Raw genomic sequence first — 8,446 nt, 5'->3', positions numbered from 1 at the left:
GATTCAAACCCAGCCAGTCTCATCCTTGTACATACGTCATCTCCCTGGCTTCGAGTCATGCTCTGCCCCTGACCAGGGGCGACTTTGGGCAAGACCCAGCCCTCTCGGGGCCTCACTCTCCAGGTGTACAACAGGAACAAGATTATGGCTGTTGTATTAGATGAGGTGGGAGATGAGAGGTCCCACCCTTGCCCAGCACAGAGTGTTTCAACATCACACAGACCATTTACTGGGTGGCATCAGACAGGACACACACCCTCTCTGGACCTCAGTTTTTCCAGGTATACACATATCTATTCCATGTTGTGCCTCCAAAGATAGTGTGTAAACAAAGTAAAAAGACAACCCACGGAATGGTAGAAAATATTTCAAATTATATAAGGGATTCACATCCGGAACATATAGACTCCTAAAACTCAACCACCACCACAACAAAAAAATCAATTCAAAAATGGGCAAAGGGGGCGCCTGGGTGGCTCAGTTGGTTAAGCGTCCGACCCTTTATCTTGGCTCAGGTGATGATCTCTCATTTCATGAGTTCGAGCCCCACATCAGGCTCTGCGCTGACAGCAAGGAGCCTGCTGGGGATTCTCTCCCTCCCTCTCTCTCTCTCTGCCCCTCCCTCACTCGTGTTCTCTCTCCCCCCACCCTCTCTCAAAATATATAAATGAACTTATAAAAAATGGGCAAAGGACTTGAATAGACATTTCTCCCAAGAAATATGCAATGGCCAATAAGCACATGCAACGTCACTAATCATTAGTGAAATGCGCATCAAAACTCCAGTGAGATCCCACCTCATACCCATTAGGACGGCTACTACAAAACAAAACAAAATCAATGCTTATTGTTGATGAGGATGTGGAGAAATCAGAACCCTTGTGCACTGTTGATGAGAATGTAGAAGGATACAGTCGCTGTGGAAAACAGAATTATCGGGGGCGCCTGGGTGGCTCAGTCAGTTAAGCGTCCAACCCTTTATCTTGGCTCAGGTCATGATCTCTTGGTTTGTGAGTTCAAGCCCCACCCTGAGCCGGGCTCTGTGCTGACAGTGCGGAGCCTGCTTGAGATTCTCTCTCTCCCCATCTATCTCTCTCTTTCTCTCTCTCTGCTCCTCCCTTGCACGCTCTTACTCTTTCTCAAAATAAATAAATTAAATAAACTTTAAAAAAAATAGAATTACCATACGATCCAGCAATCTTGCTTCTAGGTTTATACCCAAAGGAATTGAAAGCAGAGTCTCAAAGAGGTATTTGAACACCCGCGTTCATCACAGCATTGTTCGCAACAGCTAAAACATGGAAGCAACCCCAGCATCCAACAGCAGGTGAACAGATAAAATTTGACATATACATCCATACAACGGAATATTATTCAGCTTTCAAGAGGAAGGACATTCTGGAACATGCTACAACATGGATGAACCTTGAGGACATTATGCCAGATGAAATAAGGCAGTCACAAAAAGACAGACATGGTGTGATTCCACTTACATGACATCCTTAGCCAAATTCACAGAGACAGGAAGTAGAACGGCTGCCAGGGGCTGGGGGTAGGGGAGAATGGAGAGTTAATTGTCTAGTGGTAGAGAGTTCCCATCGTACAAAATGGAAAGAGCTGTGGAGATGGCTGGCGGAGACGGATGCACTTTAGTATGAATACAGTTAATACCACTGAACTGTAAATTTTAAAAGTTAAGATGGTAAATTTTATACTGCATGTATTTTACCACAATAAAATTTTGAAAAAAAAAATCTATGAAATACCTTAAATCCTTTAACGGAAAAAATTTGAGATACTTCAGAAACATAAGAAAATCCTATAAATTCTGATAGCACATTCTGTCATTACTGTATACTATTAGAAACGCAGATGTAAATTTTTTTAAGTTGCTGTTCCCTGAAGCCGTCACTCATATTTTGCATGCAATATCTCTGCCTTAGCTGAGTCCCACCTGTTTAGTATTTACTCAAGAGCTTACAGAAATGCTAAACAGAGGGGCGCCCGGGTGACTCAGTTAAACATCCGACTTCAGCTCATGGTTCGTGAGTTCGAGCCCTGAGTCGCGCTCTGTACTGATGGCTCAGAGCCTGGAGCCTGCTTCGGATTTGTGACTCCCTCTCTCGGCCCCTCCCTGCTCACACTCTGTTTCTCTCTCAAAAATAAAGCATTAAAAAAAAATTTTTTTTAAATGCTAATAACAGTATCTATCGTGACTCTGTCCACAGAGCTCTCACACGGAGCATGGCACACAGTAGGTGCTGGGTAAATGATCACCAAGGTAATTGTCAACCTCCATCCCCATGCAGGTGATAGGAGGCCCAGTCCTCTGGGGGGAGAGGGGGTGACACTGCCCCTAAGCAGGGCCCCAGAAGGGGACAGGCTAACCAAACCGGAAAGGGCACAGGGACTGGAGTCTGCAAGGGAGGGAATTCATACGAGAAGGGGCAGACAGGTGTAAAGGCTGGCAGGGGTCCAGCTGGGCATTAGAAGGCTAGATGAATCGGAAATGTGCTTGTCTCCTGGGAGGGCATGCTGGACTGGCACGTGCCCTGTGCCAGAATCTGTCCCTCTGGACATCTGCCAGGCTCCTCACTAGCACCTGGCCCCAGGACCTGCCATCCAATGGTCTCCATGGTGGGATGGGCTTCAGGGGTCACCTCATAATCCTGCCACTCTCTGGCTGCTACCAGCAATCAGCGGACCAGGGAGAGACAAGTATCCAACCTGGCATTATTTCTGTAGATTTTATGAGAACCATTCTTGTTATTAAAAAGCTATACCGTACCAAGATTTGATGAAAAGCAGAGCCATAGACACCCCGCTTCCTCCTCCAAATGCCCCTCCCAGCCTCACTCTGATGTTCTACATATTTTCTTCCAGTATTTGTCTTTTAACTTTGTTTAGAGTGTATTTTGTTCAGCAGGGATTTTTGAAAATTTTATGTAGTTAAATCATCTTTTCCTTTATAGATTCTTAGTTGTATGCATTGTCAGGAAGGACCTGCCCAGTTCCAAGATTCTAACAATATACTCCTCCTCTTTCTTCTACTAATCTTATTATAGATATTACATATGTAAGAATAGATATGTGATAGATGATGGATATGCTCTGTGGTGCACACACACAAGGTTCAGATGTATAAAAGCTCTTCCGTGCATCTGGAATTAATTTTCGTGCGTGGTGTGAGGTAGGGGTCTAGTTTAATTTTTGCTAAATTACTACCCAAAGGCCACAGTATGGTATCATTATTGAATAGACTATCTTTCTTCCGTAGCTTGGAAACAGAGTCAATGCACAACTTCTGGTCTCTTCTTCACCGAACCCCCCGCCTCACCCGCACCAACACCATACCTTTTGAGTTACTCTAGCTTTGGAACACGCGTTGGTGTGTGTGCTTTCACGAGCACCCCACTCTTTATTTCTGTTTCTCAGACTCTTTCTCTTCCAGACAAACTTTCCAATCAGCTTGTCAGCCAAGTGGCGTTCTTTTTGGGAGAGTAAAGCTCTTGCCCATGTCAGGTCCTCGCTTCCTGGAACATGGAATCTTCTCTCTGTGTCTTCAGATTTTCCTTCAGCGGCTTTAGCAACGTGTCATTGCTTTCTTCGTATGAATTCTGCGCTTTTTTGGTCAGATTTAATCCTGGATGTTTTACCAGCAGTAGGGAGATTGCCAATGGGATCTTTACCCTCGGGGACGTTTTCTATGGTTTGGGCAGCTGTGGAGGAAACCCCTGCTGTTTGACATTCACGTGGCACTCCTCTCCTCCATGGTCCCCACCCTCTGGAGGATTCCGGTAGATTCTCCCCAGTGTTCTGGAGGGACGTTCATGTCACCCCCACAAACATTCCATGATGCCCAAGTGTGCTCATACCCACCACCTCATCTCGTCCCCACAGCACCCCTGCAGATGAGGAACCGGGCCTAGGAGAGGCAGAGCCACTGCCTCAGGTCACACAATGAGTTATGGCGGGGCTGTGACACCAGCCCAGCCCTCAGGCCCCAGAGCCCTTACTCTCCCTTCAACCCTTCCCACAGTCATTTCAAATTCCAGCACCTTCGGGTGTACCGACCGTGGAACCATGAGTAGAGGGCAGGATTCCTGCGTTTTGTCCCAGCTGGGCCCCGAGAGCTGTCTGGTCGCCTCATCCCACCCAGGTCTCCCGTGCAATGACACAGATGGCACGGAAAGGCAGTGCCTAAGGCGCTTGATCCACGGGGAGCCTTGCTCTTCGTGAGGGCACCCACGGCTTCAGCCTGGCCCCCCTGCCTGGATGATCAGGCTTCCCTTTATTCACCTGTGTCTCCCCTTCCCCTGCCGCCCAGCCCATCTCCAAGGTCAAAGGGCTCTGGGTTGGTACGGTCCACAGTGCACTTAAATGCACAGATAAGGGGACAGGCCCTGAGAGGGACCCAGTCTCATCCAAGACCCACAGCAGAAACCCATTAAGCCCAGCAGGGGGCAGGGGCTGTCCCTTCCCTGGAGGGGCTCCTTGCTGTGGCAGCATCCTGCAGGAGAACAAAGGCCACCCCTAGGCTTCATTCCCCCCCACCCTCAGTCCAGGTCCACAATGCACAAGGCTGGCTGCCTGCCCGCCACTTGGCCCACCCACGGGACTGGAGCAGAGGAGTGGGCCGCCGGCCAGGGTGAGAGTCTGCTCTCTGCAGCGACCAAGGCAGAACCGGAGGTAAAGGGTGCCAAACCACGCCGCTAAGGCCCCCAGAATGGCGCCTCCACCTCCGATAAGCCTAGCTCAAGCCGCAGGATTTGAGCTAATCCCACTAATACCCGGACGCCAGGCTAGGTAGGGCAGATGGGAGGGGCCTCGGCTTCTCCAAGACTCAGAAACCCCTGGACCAGTGATGACACAAAGCCCTGCCCTCACCCCTGCCCTGTGCTCTCTCACTGTGTGACCCGGATGAAGTCACCTTGTTAGCCTCGGTTTCCCCATATGGACCCAGGAGAGGCTAGTCCTCACCTCATCCCAGCCAGAGATAGCCTGAGGCCCCCAAAATGCTGGTCCTGCTTGACCGCGGTGGTGGGTATAAACCCCTCACATACAAAGTGAAGGAAGTAGCACATTACCCTCAAGTCAAATCCAGCTCCAAGCCCCCATACAGTTTTCAGGTCACTGTCACCCTGTCAGGACTCTGGGGATGACTTAGCCCAAAAAGGAGGAGTCAATACTGCTAGTCACCATGCATCATGGTCACAGGCAAGGGTCCGAGAAGGAAACGCTCCATCTACCCCTCTTCTCACTCACGGGGCCCAAGGGTTTATGGGAAGCTCTGGGAGGCCTGGAAGTCCGGCCTAGACTCTGGGGCCCCCAGCACCCCTACATCCTCCTGGTCTATGGACACACAGAAGCTGCCCCTTTACCACCATGGTGGCAAACCACCTCCTGGCCTGTTCCGTCCTCGGGGGCAGTTCCAGGGGCTGGGCTCCAGGAGGGTTCAGGCCAGCCTCCTGCCCAGGGTCAGTGAGCTTCTGCCCCCCAACATGCAGCCCTGAATCCGCTGAGCCCCTTGGCTTTTGCAGTGGGTCTGAGGTGGGAGAGGAGAGGAGGGGGAGGCCTGGTCCGTCCCCAGGGCTCAGAATGGCAAAGCTCCCCAGTGACCTCTCCTCTCTTTCCTTGCCAGCCTGTTCACCATCAATGCCACCAGCCAGCCATGTGTCTGAGGGAGGGTCTGGACGTCCAGAAGGCCCCTCTCGGGTGGGACAGAAGTTCCCAGATGGTCCTTTCCAAACAGCACAGATAAGCCAGGTGGCATCCCAGGAGGCTCTGAGACCCTGGGCTTTGCAAGGGTGGGTGGAGATACAAAGGACAAATGACAAGCACCCTTCATGGAGGGCTGGCCCTCCTGGGCCTGGAGCTGGGCGCCTGCTGTGTATCTTCACGTCCACGTGAGGGAGGTGCCGTTGGAGGAATGGACCGGAAAGTGGCCCGCGTGTGGTCACACAGCTTGTGAGCCACGGAGCCGGAATTCAAGGCTGGCTGTCTAGCTCTGGAGTCGCTGCTGGAGGCGCTGGGAGGGATCAGGGTCCGTGGCTGTGGGTCCACAGGGAGGGGGAGGCAGGAGGCGCCAGGGCCCCCGCAAGCTGGCATGGCTGGTTCTCTCCCGCTGCCCCTGTGAGGAACTGAGGGAACACCCCCACCCCACATGGCCCTCCTGGGCAGAGCTGGGCCGGAGCAGGAGGTAGAAGTGGATGCCACCCAAGGAAGGACTTTCTAACAATCCAATCGTGCAGGGACTGAGCCCCCTGTCCCAGGAGGTGTGCACGCCTGTGTGGGGTGGGGTTACTCCGGAGCCCAGAACTCTGTGGATTCTCAGACCTGGTTTTAGAGGTGGCTCCTTCTTCCTCCTCCCTGAGGGGTCCTCAGCCCCGGATGGTGTGTCGAGGGCCACCCATTTGGACGTTGGCATTTCTTATTGTAATCACCAGAAGGGGCTGCTTCACTTTCCAGATGAAGCTGGAAGAGATTTAGCCATAGGATTTAGGCCCATGGTCACCTAGCCAGCTAGGGGCAGAGCCAGGTGTAGGGGTCAGCCCGGCCTGGGTGCAAATCCCACTCTGGCTTCTGTGCTGGGTGGCCTTGGCAAGTCACTTCCCCTCTCTGAGCCTCTACTCTCTTCTATAAAGTGGGAGAAAGACCACCCACCTCTCCAGGAGCTCGGGGGACCTTACAGTGCACAGGGCGTCAGGACAAACACCAGGGATTTGAGTGAGACGCCTCCCTTCCCCACACTTCACTCCTGCAAACGGGTACAACAGGCCTTCTCCTCCTGAATACCTCCCCACTCCCCTCCCCTCCCCACAGGGCTCCACCTCCCTGGCTCCGCTCCAATCTGACCAAACCCCTCTTACTTGGAGTGACCTCCAGACTCCTCTTTATCCGCAAGGCCCTGCCTGCCTGGCTGACCTCCTCTCCCCACCTGCTTCGCCCCACCCCCCACCCCTCACCCCTGCTCGCTCTGCATCAGCCGCCTTGCTGCTGCTTGAAACTGGCCTCACTCCCGCAGCACTGTGAGGTCTCAGCTGTGCCCCGCCCGAAACTCTCTTCCCCTGAACGTCACCCAGCGGGCTCCTGGGTCCTGCAGGTTGCTGCTCAGCTGCTCAGAGAGGCCTTCCCTGATCATGTGTCCAAGTTCACGCTCTGTCACCTCCCACCTCCTCATTGTCTTGCCCACCCCCGGCTTTATTGGCTTCTACATCATTTGATCATTTTTACTCTTCTCCCTCGTTTGCTGCGTGTGAGGTCCGAGTTGGTCTTATCCCTGCTGTGTCCCCGGAGCTAGCACAAAGCCTTTATACGTGGGTGCTCCAGAAACAAAGCCTGCTGGGTGAACCTCACACAGGAGGGGTGCTGACACCACTGAGCTGTGGTGGGGACAGCATAGGCTCAGACTCTGGGAATCCGGGAATAAACAAGGGCATTCACTTGCAACAGAGCATTGGGGTAGCACGAGGCCCATTAAGATGGGCAGGTTTGGCACAGCCTGGCCTCCCCCAAGTCTCAAGGGGACACTCCCTGAGGGTCCTCACCAAGTCTAGGGCCAGGATCTTGCCAGTGGCATTGCTTGGAGAACATGGGTCTCACTGCAAACAGGCAGGAGGGAGACAGGTCTGGAAGGTGGAAGGCCTGGGGTCTAGCCACATCTCCCTCTGGACCTCAGTCACTGCACCTGCAAAGGACATGCTGATTTCTGCCCTCTGGCCTCCTCCGGGTGATGAGAGGTAGGAAAGGTCTCTAGAGAGGCAGAGTGCTGTCACTTGTCACCCAGGAGGACTGAGGCACCGCAGGCCAGGGCCCTAAGACAGCCCCGAGCTCCTGCATGCAAGTGGGCCAGGAGTCAGGGGGTGCCCGTGCCCAGGGGGCTCACTTGGGTAATCTTCATGGTGATGCCACCATCTCAGTACCCAGGACATGAGCCAGAAGGGTCCCCGGCACCAGGCAGAAGTGCTGGCGGGACCGGCTGCCCTGCGGTGCCTTGCACTGCCTGCCCGGCACTGCCTTGGCAGTCATAAGAGATGCTGCCCTTGCGACAAGCCACGCCTGTCACCTGCTTTATCTCCCCGCCACAGGAAGTCGGTGCTTCTGCTTTCCTCCACTTGACAGATGAGGCCACCGAAGGGCAGTAACCTGCCCGTGTCACACAGCAACTCAGGATTTGGACCCAGATCAGTCAGGCACCAAAGCCTGTGTTCTCAAGCCACCGAAGGACACAAAGCTCGCCTCCCCCCAAACCCTGTGAGTGGCATCAGGACGGGACCCTGCATTCCTAAGGTGTCTATACCCTGCAGTGGGTAGGGAGGGATCCCCTGTCTCAGCGGGTTTGGAAGAACATGTGGCTTCTCCCAAGTCCCAGCTTCCTGGGGCTCAGGCAATGAAAGGGCAGGCAGGAGGTAGGTCTGGAAACTGATGTGTCCACGGTGACCGTGAG

The sequence above is a fragment of the Puma concolor genome, chromosome A3 (assembly GCF_028749965.1).
Source record: "Puma concolor isolate L17-30 chromosome A3, mPumCon1.1.hap2, whole genome shotgun sequence".
Taxonomy (NCBI): Eukaryota; Metazoa; Chordata; class Mammalia; order Carnivora; family Felidae; genus Puma; species Puma concolor.
This window is presented reverse-complemented; position numbering follows the sequence as displayed.